We start from the raw sequence: 16121 nt of genomic DNA, 5'->3' as shown, positions 1-16121 counted from the left end.
ACAGACCACAAGTGGGTTAAGTGATACTTTTCAAACCACGAGTAGGTAAAGTAATTTTCACCCAAACCACAGGTGGGTTATGTGTAATTACCCCTAACATCAATAATCTTTCCATATCAACACATATCTAAAGTAACTCAATCCAGTGCGAAAGCTAAGTCTACATCATATATTCAGCTAAACAAAGCAGTACCTATTTTTTTGGGCAAACCCCATTATTTATTACATTTTTACAACAAACACTAGGGTTGTCACTAGGGTCACCCTGATGCAACTCCCACACTCAATACAATGTAATACATTTAATCAATCAAAACACCTAACAAAATGTCATGATTCTACCTATAGTTAAATCGTTACAAAAACTTTTAAATGTTTGGGGCTTGTTTCTCTCTCTCTCTCTCTCTCTCGTTAGGTTATTCTTGTACTTTGTGAATGACATTGATACAAAATAACAAGTCATGTACAAAACACAAAATCAGAAGGCAATGGCTGATCATATCAAAAAAATCTAAGCAAGTCTAATGAGACAGGAAGCGTATAGAAAGATAATAACATTGAATATGGATTAGTTGTGACAAGTTCAGCATATAGAAAAAGATAATAACATCAGACTTTATTTTATATTTACTTTTTCCATCTTGCAAATGTTTAATCTCATCATCAACGACAACCACAAAATTGCATTTAACACTTCTGATCACTGTATATTCAACTGGCCACTTTATGCATGAAGAAGCAAACCAAAAATTACAATGGGAAACAAAAGAGAAAAGAAAACAATGAAGAAAAGAAAACTAATTAAAAAGTAGAGAGAACAAAGGAAAGACGAGAAAGAATCACTAGATGTGAGTCCCCAAGCCTGAGACCAATCAAAAAGAGATTCACTAAAGAGGGCAAGCAACTGATCCACGGAACTTCTGACCACTCTTTATATCAAGCTGATAACAAATATGAGAGCAGTATATTGAGGTCTGAAAATATTTACTTATAGCCACATAGCAGTATCTAGTATATACCAAGAAAAAGGTAGAACTAAGAAAAATAAATGGTGGAATTTTGAGTTGAATCAAGCTTTTACCTGCATTTCCTCTTCCTGCACGCTCCCCTTTTGGAAATTGCATCATTCGGTTTGTCAAGTAAGACAAGGTTCTCCACATAATTTTCAACATGAAAATAGTGCAGCCTCCCACAAATCCCCAAACTCTTAACATGTTGGCTCTTAGGGTCATATGAAGACAGTTCCTAATCGCTTGGTATATTTACCTCCACTAATATATTGCCATTCTTCTGGAGACATAATACCCTTATAATTTCTTTGTTGAGATCAACGGTTAACAATTTAGTCCAAGAATCAACAACGCCATACTCTTTCATCACCCAAATGGCACAAAATTTGTTGGCTACAAACCTATCATCATAAAATAACAGAGAAAGCGATCCCCCAATTACTGAGGTTTGAACATTACTCCAACTTAATGCACAATTTGGCAATGTCATCTAATCATTAGTCCCCTAATTTGCCTTATAATCATTAGTCCACGGATCAAACCCGAATGCTGGCCGACACGTAATGCGGCCGTGCGCCTTGACAGTAATGCAAGGTTTTGGAAGTGTGATAAATTTTCTAATAGAGGGATTCCAAAGAATAAAGTGCTCTTGTTCAAAAAGACTGAACAATCCATTCGCGGAACCAATTAACCTAAAATGTTGGATACGGCGACTCGTGAGCGGTAACTCGATGTTTTGAATTTGATCAAATGAGTCATTGCTATCGTCAATTAATTTGTAGTGCTTTACGTAGGGTTTATTGAGGCAGTGCCTAACAATTAATTTGTTGGAATTGGAGAGAAGTGAATGTGATCGAGTGAGATTGGAATTGATGAAGGCAAGGGTTGTGATTAAAGAGTTCCATGATTTTGAAACGCACGTGAATCGAATTAGGAATTTCACGGGTAGTCTGTGCAGGATTTCTAGCACCATTTCCTCTAGGAGATAGTCTGACATTCCTTACTTGAAAAAGCAATTGTTGCTTTTGGTTCGACTGTCTCTGTTTTTCTACACGACGGTTCTATCTGTAACCGGCAAATCAATTACCATATTTTGTAATTTTACTTTCCCTCTATTTTTTCTAGAAAATTTTACTTTCCCGCTCAAAAGAAATAATTTAGCGCCGTGTTTTACTTTTTACATTTTCAAAATTTTTTCACAGTGGTAATTTGTTATTGTTTTTAATTTAAATTCACAAATTAAATTATTTTTTTCTCCACTCATTACAACCAATAAATAATAACATCTTACTGCCTAAATTATGAAAATATTATAAACATAACATTTCTCGTGTCACTCTCATCAATGCATTTCAAATATTCATTTAAGAAATAGTTGAACTTGAAGCTATTATATCACATTTATTGTTACATTAAGTTGTAAATTTTATGAATTAAAACTTGTAATATTTTTCCAACAAAATTACGGAGAAGATTCCCAATTATTATTTTTTAAATCTCCACTATTTAAACCATCCATATCTTTTCAAGTTTTAATCATAAGACACTAATAAAATTTATTTGATTTTTTGTGGTTTATATGAATATTTTAAAGCCATTTTTTATAATTAAAATAGAAAGATTTGAATGGGAGGGGATTCTTTCTAAGAAAATTAATTTGTGCTCCTCTTTTGCAATGATTAAAGTGCATTAATACTTTATTAAATAATGTTTTTATATGATTGTTAAAAATAAGTCAAATTCTGCACATATATCCAAGAAAGTACACACAAGTACAATAAATTTTTGTGTGTGTGAAATGAATTAGGAGAGGGAGAGGGTAAGAGCAATTACATTAGCTGGTGCAAAAAAATTTCCATTCTACACTTCTAAAACCTACTTTTTCTATTTTACACTCCTATTTTTACAAAACCCTCACATCAGTTTGTTTATTATACACCTTTATTCAAATAAAATATTTATTTTTTTACCCTTTTTTATTATTTCCTTTACTTATTTTCTTCACTGCCTCTCTCTCCCTCTTAGACCCAACCACCATCATCCACACTACTCGATTGGTGAACTACTCGAGATCAAACCAACCCAAGATTAGAAAACCATTCAAGATCAACCCAAGATTAGAAACCCATTTAGGCCGAAACCCACTCAATCCAAAAGCCAAATCATCACCCACCCAACCCGAAACCCAATTGATCAAACAACGAGAAATTAGTGAGTTGACCGGCGGCGATTTGATTAGGCTTTGTGTGGCAGTGGTTTGATGTTGATCGACGATAGTGGTTTGATCTTGATCAGCGAGTTCATCGGCGGCAATTGTTTGATCTTGATCAAATGAGAAAAACGAAGATTGAGGGGAGAGTGATCGGCGGCCATTTGATTAGGCGGCGTGTGGTTTGATGCTGATCGGCAACAGTGGTGTGATGTGTGTGATGTTGATCAGTGGTAGTGGTGTGTTGATCAGGCGAGTTCTTCGTGCGGCAGTGGTGTGATGTTGATCACGGAGAGTAAGGCGAAAGGGAGAGTGAGGTGAGAGCAACAGAGATAGAGAGAGAGAAAAAATTACTAAAATATTTATGCAAGTGCTACAGTAACCGTGCATATATGCACGGTTACTGTAGCAATTGTGCATTATATGCACGGTTACTGTAGCAATTGTGCATAAATGCACAATTTTGCACCCACAAATGTGGGTGTTTTTTTGGGCCAAAATGTGTAAAAGGACTGCATTTTTCTATTTTGCAAAAGTTTCCACCGGTTGATGTAATTGCTCTAAGTTGATAATATTTTTTATTTGAGACAGAGAGAGAGAGCTAATAATAATATTAAATAGTAATACTTAAATATGAATTGTGTGGTTTTAAGGATGAATACACAAGACAACTAATTTTAGATTATTAGCATACAACCATTGGGCATTATCATGGTGGATAGCAATTAATGTTGTTCACGGGTTGGATCGAATCAGGTTTGGGCTCAACCCGAAATCCGACCTAACCTAATCGGGTTGAGTAGCCATCGATTTGCCGTCGATCAAGAGACTGATCGGGTTGGGTGGATCAGACCTCCAACGAATGGTGAGCAGGTCGGTTGAAGTCAGAGATTTGAGAAAATAGCAAAAAGTCTGTGACATTTTGCTAGAACCGATTGAAATCTCATTGGATCTACTTGATATTTTGTGTGAAATCTAGATATTTTTGCTCTAGAATTTGGAAATTTTCACAAGGAAATCTTAGTACGTTGGTCAATTCGGGTTTTCGGGTTTTTGGGGAGGAAAACCAAAACCAACCTACCGAAGTTGGTTTCTCGAGGTAAAGACTTGCTGCTGATTATTGGAGTAGTTGAGTCGGACGGTGTCGGATTAGATCCAGTCGATTTCTTTGGGTGGGTTGGGTCTTCGAAATTCGGATGGGTTGGACAACCCTAATAGCAATCTCAAACTAATAAAAAAATTATTGCTGCCCAATTGGTAAATTTATGAAATAAAATTTTATAATTTTGTATTTGCTAGGTAATTTGCTTGACATTATTATGGATAGCAATTTTAGAATTTAAAGGGCATTATTAGCAAACTTTAGAATTTTAGGCCTAGTGATAAATCTTTATCTGAATAAGGTAGTAGTAGATTATTATTGTTATTTTCTTGTATTCAAATTGATCCCTATGTTTTAGGATAGGGATTAGTTCCTATGTTCTAAGATTTGTTGATGAGGTTATCTCATACTTAATTATTTATGTACATTAAATGCATCAATGAAAATAAAGCAGAAAATTAATAAGAAATGCCTATTTTCTCTCTTTAGTTCAGGAGGTTGGTCATCTTGAATTAATTAACTAACTTTTACCTATAGTAATTTTCTTGGTTCACAACATAAAAGGCCTGCTAGAGAGTCAAAGAAATTTGAAGAGTGAAAATACATCGCAAAATTAAAAAAACAAGAAGGATGACGGTTTGTGTTAATCTTGGGTTTTTGTTGGCCTAGTACTTGTGATTCGGTTATTGATGGAGTACAAGGGATGAACTAATGTATTTTGAGCACTAATATAATGTTTGAAGTGTGTAATGTGACTTCTAATTTAAAGTGATCTAAAATAGTTTTATGAATTATACAATGTTATGGATTGTTGGCCTAAAGTTTTGAATTAACTAATATTTTGGTGTACGCAAATTATAAACTTATGGATTGTGAAATGTGTGCACAATAGGCTATAAGAAATTACAATTCAGCTAGAAGTATTATTTGCTGATGAATGTAAATTCAAATGAAAATCTAATAGTAGATTGTCTAGGCTTAGTAAATATTGTTTGATTATTTCTCGAATTTTATTGACCACACATCCTCTTCGTCTTCTACTACTATATATGTTGAAGGGAACTTATTTTTTGAGAAACATATATGTTTAAGGGAACTAAACAGGAGTCTTTCAGTGAGTTAAGAGTGATAATCATTTTGATAGTTCCAGTGGCGAATTTTAATCTATAACAGTTCACAACGCAATTGGTTTCTACCATCATTCTAAAAGAATATAATCCAATGGGCAGTATCGTCTAACATGCAAATAATATGAAAACATAATATTAAGGAAGCATTCTAAATTCCATAACCATGAACATAAATTGGGCATAATCATGAACATGAATTTCACAACATAATTTTAACTAACTGAATTTAGTTTCCCCCTACTGATCAAAAACAAAAGCTGTGACCTATTGACATTTTTCAGTTACTGTCATATACAGAGAATTTGGTGTTATGGATTGTTCCCTGAACACATCACAAAACACATAACAATTACTACATCCCATACAGACTTCAACTGAACACTTTTTTCTTTCCCTCTTCCTATCTTGAAGTTGATGTTGTCCCATCCTTGGCACTCTCACCTTTCACTTGGCCTCACATAGGCTGATGTCCCATTCTCTTTGCATCTAAACCATCAAACCAGAAATAATAAAACAAAAAATTTAGTTATGAATGTGAAGATACAAATTATGATCACATTTAGCATAAATTATGTCATTATTTACATATAGTTTTTGCCTTTTGTTAGGAGCAATTGTTGATGGGTCATCAGTTTCAATTGGCTTCTTCTTTGTCTTCTTTTTATAAATTTCTCTTGTTGGGTTTTTTGGTTCTTTGCAGGTCCTTGCATATGATCCCATGCATAACAATTCCCACCTCTTACTGCTAGCCCCTTCCTAATGATTCTATAAGGATGCTTGTAAAAGTCAATGTTGACTTATCAAAAATAATTATTGCTTGACTACATAACGAAACAGTTAAAATATATGTATAAAAAATAAGGCATAACAAACAAACATTGGACACACCAGACTTAATAAGAGGCAAGATAAAGAAGAAATTGAGAGAAAGTCCAAGAGAGTTTACTGTGTCTAAACTACTGGTCGAATATTTTGTTGCAATACCAACAAAAAGAAAAATACCAAACAAATATTATTAAAGAGATTAGAGGGGAAACTCAGAATTGAAAAATGCAACAAAAGAGTACTTAAAAATTACAAAAGCATAGTTGATTTGCAAAACTTAAGACTCAAAGGGAATTAACTTCAAACTAGTATGAAATGAGGAATTGAACCAAAATTCAGCTAATGGTAGCCAAGAAGCCCACTAATGAGGTCTATCACTGGTGAAAGCCCTTAATTATTGCTCCAAACTCTTATTCACAATCTCAGTTTGCCCATCTGTTTGAGGATGGTAGGTAGTGGACATAGCCAAAACAGTGCCTTGCAATCTAAACAACTCAGACCAAAACAGGGAAGTAAAAGTGGCATCCTTATCACTCACAATGGAAGAGGGCATACCATGTAGTTTAAAAATATGTTGCATGTAAAGAAAAGCAATCTTTGCTGCACTATATGGATGTGAAACAGGAACAAATTGCACATACTTTGTTAATCTGTCCACCACCACCAAAATAACCTCAAACCCCATAGACTTAGGAAGGCCCTCCACAAAGTCTAAGCTCACATCAGTCCAAGGTGTAGTAGGGATAGATAGTGGTTGAAGCAAATCCAGCTGGAGAAAATGTATCAGACTTGATCCTCTGGCAATTATCATATCTTTGATGAACTAATTGAGGTTAGACTTCATCCCATGCCAATAAAAGTCACTCTTGGCCCTCTAATAAGACTTTAAGAACCCAGAATGTCTAGCCAAGGGGCTGCTGTGGACGTGATGCAAAAATTGAAGCTTAAGAGGACAAGATGGACAAATGTAGAACCTACCCTTGTAGAATAAGACCCCATTCTGAAAAGTCAAGTCCTTAGGTGCAATACCAGCTTAGACAACAGTAATGAGCTGTTGGACAGACTAGTAACTTAGAAAACACTAAGGCACCTGCTAATTCATCTGATAACTCATCGACAACTGGAATTGGAATTTGTCTTTAATAGTAGCTTTATTAAGAGCCCTATAGTCTATACACATACACCAGCTACCATCAACTTTCCTCACAAGCAAAACAGGTGAAGAAAATGGACTCTGGCTTGGCTGGATTGACCCTACTTCTAACAATTCATTCACTATCTTTTCAATTTTAGATTTTTGGAAATGAGGGTACATGTATGGTCTTTCACAAATAGGCAGGGTGCCCTCCTTGAGACTGATGCTATGCTCATGGCCTTTGATAAGTGGCAGGCCAGTAGGAACAGCAAAGACTTTGGAGAATTCACTCAACAAGTTAGCCAGCATTGGTGAAAGGTGTGGTTGGACGAATAGAACAGGATATGTAGCAGTTATTTGCAGCACTAAGCCTTTTCTAGTTAACCCACTAAAAAGCTTGTTAGCATCAGAAATGGTAGAGGAAGCAGGCTGCAACCTTTGAAGGAATACACTATTTCCCAAATATAGGAACTTCATAGTCAACAGTTAAACCTTGAAAACCGGCTTACAAGGGGAGGGTGCCCAAGAGCTTATAAACACATGGTTAAGCTTATACTTAATCAATGTGGGACACTAGGATCATAACATACCACCACACTCCACAACCGATGTTCATGATGACTCACTCTAGCGACATTGACCTGTTGGTAGCCCTTTCTCTTTTTTGGTGGCTCCACTCAACTATCAGTAATTTTAATCTAGCCTCTAAGTCGCCCCTTCCAGGATCCGACTACAAAGCCGCAACCCATTTGATCTCATACTCAATGAGCTACACCTGATTAATAGGGGTGATGGATGGCTCTGATACCAAATGTTAAGGTTTTGCTAGTGAATTGGGGTAAAAATGGTGTTGTTCACTTCAAGGGGACCTGACCTCCACGGAAGATTAGAGAGAGATAGATAAAAGAATAAGCAATGTATTATTCATCAATCAATGAATGAATCTGTTATAATGGTTCATCTCTTATACCCGTGGGTCATCCTAACTAACTCACAGTGCAGTACAACTAACTCGCACTCTTAACCACCCATCACTCTATTAACTAGTGTGGTAATCTTAACCCAATAGCAACTAACTAGTAACTATCTATTTGTTACAAACGTTAAAGCTCACATGTGTAATTACAATGCAATTAGAATATAGATTCTTAACATTATAATACCACTAGGCATTATCATGGTGGATAGCTATTAGGGCTGTCCACGGGTTAGGTCAGATCAGGTTTGTGCCCAACCCACATCCGACCCAACCTAATCGGGTGGAGTAGCCATCAATTTGCCGTCGATTGAGAGACTGATCGAGTTGGGTGGATCAGACCAACAAGTGGTGGATGGGTCAGTTAATTTGCTGGGTAATTTGCTGGGCATTATTAGAATTTTAGGCCTAGTGATAAATCTTTATCTGAATAAGGTAGTAGTAGATTATTATTGTTATTTTCTTGTATTCAAATTGATCTTTATGTTTTAGGATAGGGATTAGTTCCTATGTTCTACGATTTGTTGATGGGGTTATCTCATACTTAGTTATTTATGTATGTTAAATGCACCAATGAGAATTAAGCAGAAAATTAATCAAAAATGTCTATTTCCTCTCTCTAGTTCAGGAGATTGGTCATCTCGAATTGATTAACTAACTTTTACATTCAGTAAATTTCTTGGTTCACAACATAAAAGGCCTGCTAGAGAGTCAAAGAAATTTGAAGAGTGAAAATACATTACAAAAATAAACAAACAAGAAGGATGACGGTTTGTGTTAATCTTGGGTTTTTGTTGGCCTAGTACTTCTGATTCAGTTATTAATGGAGTACAAGTGATGAACTAATGTATTTTGAGCAGTAATATAATGTTTGGGGCGTGTAATGTGACTTCTAATTTAAAGTGATCTGAACTAGTTTTATGAATTATGCAATGTTATGGTTTGTTGGCCTAAAGTTTTGAATTAACTAATATTTTGGTGCATGTAAATTGTAAACTTATGGATAGTGAAATGTGTACACAATAGGCTATAAGAAACTACAATTTAGCTAGACGTATTATTTGCTGATGAATGTAAATTCAAATGAAAATTTAATAGTAGATTGCCCTTTTAGCAAAAAAAAAAAAAAAATAGTAGATTGCCCTGGCTTAATAAATATTTTGTGATTATTTCTCGAATTTTATTGACCACACATCCTCGTCCCCTTCCTCTTCTACAACTATGTATGTTTAAGGGGACTTTACTTTTTGAGAATCTATAACAGTTCACAATGCAATTGGTAGAATTTTTAGGGCTTCTACCATCATTCTAAAAGAAAATAATCCAATGAGCAGTATTGTCTAACACGCAAATAATATGAAAACATAATATTAAGGAAGCATTCCGAATTCCACAACCAGGAACATAAACCAGCTGAACATAAATTGGGCATAATCATGAACATGAATTTCACAACATAATTTTAACAAACTGAATTTAGTTTCCACCTACTGATCAAAAACAAAAGCTGTGACCTACTGACATTGTTAAGTTAATGTTATATACAGAGAATTTGGTGTTATGGATTGTTCCCTGAATACATCACAAAACACATAACAGTTACTACATCCCATCCAGCCTTCAACTGAACACTTTTTTCTTTCCCTCTTTCTTTGTTGAAGTTGATGTTGTCCCATCCTTGGCACTCTCACCTTTCACTTGGCCTCACAAAGGCTGATGTCCCATTCTCTTTGCTTCTAAACTATCAAACCAGAAATAATAAAACAAAAAATTTAGCTATGAATATGAAGATACAAATTATGATCACATTTAGCTTACATTATTTACATTAAGTTTTCGCCTTTTGTTAGGAGCAATTGTTGATGGGTCATCAGTTTCAATTGGCTTCTTCTTTGCCTTCTTTTTATAAATTTTTCTTGTTGGGTTTTCTTGTTCTTTGCAGGTCATTGCATTATGACCCCATGCATAACAATTCCCACATCTTACTGCTAGCCCCTCCCTAATGATTCTATAAGGATGCTTGTAAAAGTCAATGTTGACTCATCAAAAATAATTATTGCTTTACTATATAACAAAACAGATAAAATATATATATAAAAAATAAAGCATAACAAACAAACATTGAACACACCAGAGTTAATAAGAGGCAAGATAAAGAAGAAATTGAGAGAAAGTCCAAGAGAGTTTACTGTGTCTAAACTACTAGCTGAATATTTTGTTGCAAAACCAACAAAAAGAAAAATACCAAACAAATATTATAAAAGAGATTAGAGGGGAAACTCAGAATTGAAAAATGCAACAAAAGAGTACTTAAAAATTACAAAAGCATAGTTGATTTGCAAAACTTAAGGCTCCATGCATGCATCAAAATGAAACCCAAGAGCATATACCTAAACAGTATTAAACTTTATAAATGATCAATAATTCTGGCTTCAAATCCATAACCAAATTTGAGGTCCAAAAAAAATCCCAAAGAAGAGTACAATAGCCAATTTGTACTTAATCCCACATACCTCTAACTACCTTAATCCCAATTGGTTACAATGCCACCTTATTGACCTCAGCACTAAAATGCTTTTGATGAAACAGATGCTGTGAAATTGCTTAAAATTTTGTAATAATTTACCTTTCCTTCACCATTTCCAAATCCACACAATCAACTATTTGAAGCAGAGAAAAAGGAAGTTATGAATATGGATGCAACTAAGTCGTCAAATTTCTTGCGGATTAAGCTGCTAAATTACAGACATATGAAGGGATGAGGTGGATGAGATTTTACCTCAGAATGAATTCAGAGGAAGAATCCACTAAATCTTGTGGGCATGAAGAAGATTCAAATTTAAGTGTGAATGACCTCATTTCAGTTAATGTAAATTCAGAGAGAGAATCCTCTTGATTCTTTTGGGCATGAAGAACCATCATATAGACACATTACCCCAGAAAAAAAGAAAAAAGAAAAAAAAAAAAGAGGTACAAAAACCTACTACAGAAAATAACTAGAAACCCAAACCCAAAAGGAAATACATCGCTCTATCATCAACTTAACAAATCTCAAAAACCCTATATAGCCAAGGAGAAGCAATTAATAAAAGAAGAAAGAAAACCTGGGGACCAAAGGTACCAAAAAAGCCCTAAGTGGCTAGTGAGAATCAAACCAAATCATAAAAAATAGAAAATAAAAACAACGCATGAATCAATAAACAAAATTTGGAAGAAACCATGTGAAATCAAAATTTAAAGAAAGAAAAGTGCAGATAATTGAGGGTGATAGATTGGCAGCTTCCGTACCTTTCTTTATGGGGTCCTAAAATTGAAACAAAGCAATTAGTAAAAGGTGCTATGCAACTGTTAAAGAGAGAAGAGTAAGATAAATTTTCTTGCTACGAAAGATGGTGGACAGATACAAAGTGTTAGAGAACAACGCAAAATAAATGAAGGTTATTACTGAAGTGATAGAGTGGGTTTTGAAGAAATGGAGCCCTATAATAACTTCAAGTCTGAGAAATCTTTGAATTCTTTTTATGTTGCTTTGATTCCAAGAAACTAAGTGGTGGCATCAATATCAAGGATTTTCTCCATGTTAGCTTGGCTGGAAACGTCTATATACTTATGGAAAGTGTAGGCTGATCTGTTAAATGTATGATAGGTGTCTTGTGTTAGACCCAAATGCTTACAATGAAGGTTGGTAAACCTTTATTTGGTGTTTATTGCCAATGAAAGTCTTGATAGAAAACTCGATAGCAGTGTTATTGTGGTAATTTGAAAGTTGAACACTGAAATGATATATGATCATGTTAACTAGGCAATTTCATATATGTAGACAACCTCAATTTTGGTGAAAATGGAGGAAGTGGGTTTGGTTTTTCTATTTGGACAATTGGTTCTCAGTCATAGTTAATAGAAGCAGAATTGGCTTTTCCAATAGTTCAAGAGAACTAAGTCAAGGAGACCCTATATCCATGCTTATTTTAATTTTGGTTATGAAAGTACATAATGGGACGTTACACAATGTTGTAGCCTGCATTTCAAGTTGGGGAAGAAAGTAAGAGGGTTATGGAAACTCTCCTCTTTTGTTTGTTTGTGATACAATACTAACAGTACATGGGTTGTTAAAGTCATTGAAAAGTACGAGTCCAAAAAAAGTCTATCTCCTATTTTCTTAATTTGACAGCTTCCACTTTACAGCTTTTCTCTACAACCATCCCACCTAAAATCTGTTGTTCTTATTCCCTGTATCTCACAATTTATATTTAGCATGCTTAGTTTCTCTAGATTTGTTATCTTCTTTACCCACACCCCTACATTAAAGTATGGGACCACTTGCCCATTTCTCACTGCACCTACGTCCAATGTTCATTCAGGAAGGAGGTTTGGGTTTTTGAAGCTTGGTTTGTTTCAATCAAGCCTTGCTTGGTAAGTGGCTTTGGTGACATTTGACTGAGAAGAATGCCTACTGGTGTGTAGTAATTGCTTCAAAATATGGTAGCATGTGGGGTAAGTGGATGATAGATGAGTCACTGGTGTCAGTGTCCCATGGGGTTAGCTTATAGAAATACATTCAAAACGGGTGGAATAGGCTGGTCCAGATTTTAAAGTTTGTCGTGGTGAGTGGTGCTAATATTCTTTTTTGGTTCGATTGTTGTTGTGAGGACATGATGCTTTCTGAACCTATTCCAGTTGGCCAGGGATAAAAATGCTGCTGTGGCAGATGTAATGCAGTCACAGAATGGGTCCGTTTTTTGAAATGACATATTTACAAGGCCCTCTGAAGACTGGGAGTTGGAATCTATGCGGTCTTTCTTCAACTATTGATATTCTGCAAAAATAGGAGCTGCAGAGGATCTTTTTAAGATGGTCCCACTGACCACAAGTGGAGGTTTTGAGGTTAAATCTTATTATAAAGCTCTATCTCCTACTGGTTATTATTCTTTTCCTTGGAAGCCTATATCGAAGGCAAAGGTCCCAAGGAAGATAAATTGCTCTACATGGACAACCACTGAGGGGAAAATTTTAACCATGGACAATCTCCATGTGCAAGGATTGTGTGTGGTAGATTGGTGTTCCGTGTGTAAACAAAGTGGTGAGTCTGCTGATCACCTGTTATTCCATTGTTGTTTTGCTATGATATATGGTCAATGGTGTTGGTATGTTTGGGTTAGTTTGGGTGATGCCTCCGAGTGCTCTGGCCTCCTGGAGTGTTGAACAGGGAGGTTTGGCCATCGTCAAAATACAGTTAGTTGGGGTTCTATACCGTTATGACTCTACCTACAGTTACATGGCTAATACAACTTTTAAATGTTTGGCATCATCCTATACTTTGTTTAATTTACATTGAAGCAAAACATTTCATGAACAAAACAGAGTATCAAAAGGCAAAGGCAGATCATATCAGAAAAATCTTAGCATGTCTAGTGAAATGGAAAGAGTAAAACACATTTGATGTGACAAGTTCAGTGTAAGAAAAAGGGATCAATCTTTCATTTATATTTACCAATTCCAGCATGCAAAACAAAAGAATTGTATTTTAAAATTCTGACCACTCTTTTGATAACAAATTAACATCCAAAAACAGTATATTGAGGTTTGGAACTTCATGTTTACTTATAACCACACAATAGTATCTAGTATACACCAAGAAGTAGATAAAACGGAGATAAGCAAATGCTGAAATTTTGAGTTAAATCAAGCTTATACCTGCATTTCCTCTTCCTGCTCACTCTGCTTTCGAAAACTGTCTCATTTGGTTTGTCGAGTAAGATAAGGTTCTCCATATAATTATCAACATGAAAATTGCATGAACTCCCACAAATCCCCAAATTCTTAACTTGTTCACTCTTAGGGTCATATGAAGAGAGCTCACAACGACATGGTCTTGATAATTTTGCCTCCACTAATATATTACCGTTCTTTTGGAGACCTAATACCCTTATAATTTTTCCTCCTCTGTTGAGATTAACAAGTAAACTGTTTAGTCCAAGAATCAACAACTCCATACCCTTTCATCACCCAAATGGCACAACACTTGTACTCTGCATAACTACCACAATAAAATAATATAGAAAGCGAACCCCCAATTACTGAGGTATGAACACTGTTAGTCCTGTTGGATATACCTTTTGGCAATGATATCACATGAAAAACCTCATCAAGCAAATTAAATGACAAAACCAATGGGCCACCGGGCTTGTATTCATATTCTGCTGCAAAATGGACAGCACCATTTAAAAAAGCTGCTGAATTATGGTGACAATAAGTAACCTTAATACCAGGAGGAAAAGAGGCACTAGGAATTCTCCAACACCCCTCATTGAGAGAGTAAACCTCAATTAGAGGTGGTTTGGCCTCTTCAGGCAAATGCAATCCTCACTACCTTATAATCATTAGTTCGCGGAACAAACCCGAATGCATGGCGACAAAACCCAGTGAATGGGCAAGGCTTTGGAAAGGTAATAAATTTTCTAATAGAGGGATTCCAAAGAATATAGCGCTCTTGATCATATAGGCTGAACAAGCCATTCACGGAACCAATTAACCAAAAGCGTTGGACACGGCGACTCCTGCGTGGGAGCTCAATGTTTTGAATTTGATCAAATGAGTCATTGTTATCGTCAATTAATTTGAAGTAATTTACACACGAATTATCGTCAAGGCAGTGCCTAACAATTAATTTGTTGGAAGGAAGTGAAAGTGATAGTGATCGAGTGAGATGGGAATTGATGAAGGCAGAGCTTGTAATTAGAGAGTTCCATGATTTTGAAACGCACCTGAATCGAATTAGAGATTTGACGGGAAGTCTGTGCAGAATTTCCAGCACCACTTCCTCTGGGAGATAGTCTGACATTCCTATTCCAATTTCAAGCTTTTTCTGATATTTTCAATTCGGAACACTTTAGACAGATGGAGATGAACGAGTGTTTTGAAAACGGTGTCGTCGTCTCTCTTTTATTTTTTACTAAAATGAATATTGAAACAAATTAGCGGGAAGATTTTTAATGTTTATCAAAAATAAAATAAAAAAAAGGGGGGAAGACTCCCACCATTGAAACCCTCCTCCAATATCACACTAATATTTAGGCACAGTTTGGATCCAACGTTTACTGCGTTTTAGGGCCTGTTTGGGTAAGGAATTTTCGTCACTCAATTTCCATCACTCAATTTCCATCACTTATCACTCATCACTCATCACTCATCACTCAATTTTTCACATCCGTTTGCCTTCATCACTCACTATTTTTCACACTATTTGGAGGGCCCACACCTGTCACGGTACAGTGTTTTTTTTTTTTTCACTAGCAGCTTCTTTTTTTTTTTTTTTTCCCCTCCTGGGTTGGCTGTTCGGTCTGGTTTTTTTTTTTTTTTTTTTTTTTTTTTTTTTTTTTTTTCACTAAGTTTGGTGAGTCTAGGTACTAAAAAAAAAAAAAAAAAAAAGCCAACGCCAACCAGAAAAGAAAAAAAAAAAAAAAAAAAAAAAAGGCCAACGCCAACCCAAAAAGAAAAAGAAAAAAAGAGACAGCCAACGCCAAAAAAAAAAAAAAAAAAAAAAAGCCAGCCAACGCAAACCCAGAAAAGAAAAGAAAAAAAAAAAAAAAAAAAAAACAACAGCCAACGCCAACCCAGAAAAAAAAAAAAAAAAAGTCAAAAGGTGGTCAAAAGTTGCGGCTGTGGGTCCCTCATGTGTGTTTATTTACGGAAATGCCATTGAGTTATGAGTTATGGAAACTGAAAACAGCCTTT

At 35.4% G+C, this 16121-nt stretch overlaps 1 long non-coding RNA gene across 2 annotated transcripts; it reads right to left on the bottom strand.

Annotated features, from left to right (window-relative positions):
* Nucleotides 1-9794: 9794 nt before the first annotated feature.
* Nucleotides 9795-15319, bottom strand: LOC115987858. 2 transcript variants are annotated; one of them, XR_004091235.1, is made up of 3 exons: nt 15152-15319; nt 14082-14464; nt 9795-10123 (listed from the first exon to the last, which is right to left on the bottom strand). It is a non-coding gene; the product is annotated as an uncharacterized LOC115987858 (long non-coding RNA). The 2 variants fall into 2 exon arrangements; XR_004091234.1 differs by lacking the exon at nt 15152-15319 and having other exon boundaries at nt 14082-15136.
* Between the last annotated feature and the right edge of the window lie 802 nt (nt 15320-16121).

The sequence above is a fragment of the Quercus lobata genome, chromosome 4 (genome assembly GCF_001633185.2).
Source record: "Quercus lobata isolate SW786 chromosome 4, ValleyOak3.0 Primary Assembly, whole genome shotgun sequence".
Classification (NCBI taxonomy): domain Eukaryota; kingdom Viridiplantae; phylum Streptophyta; class Magnoliopsida; order Fagales; family Fagaceae; genus Quercus; species Quercus lobata.
This window is presented reverse-complemented; position numbering and strand designations above follow the sequence as displayed.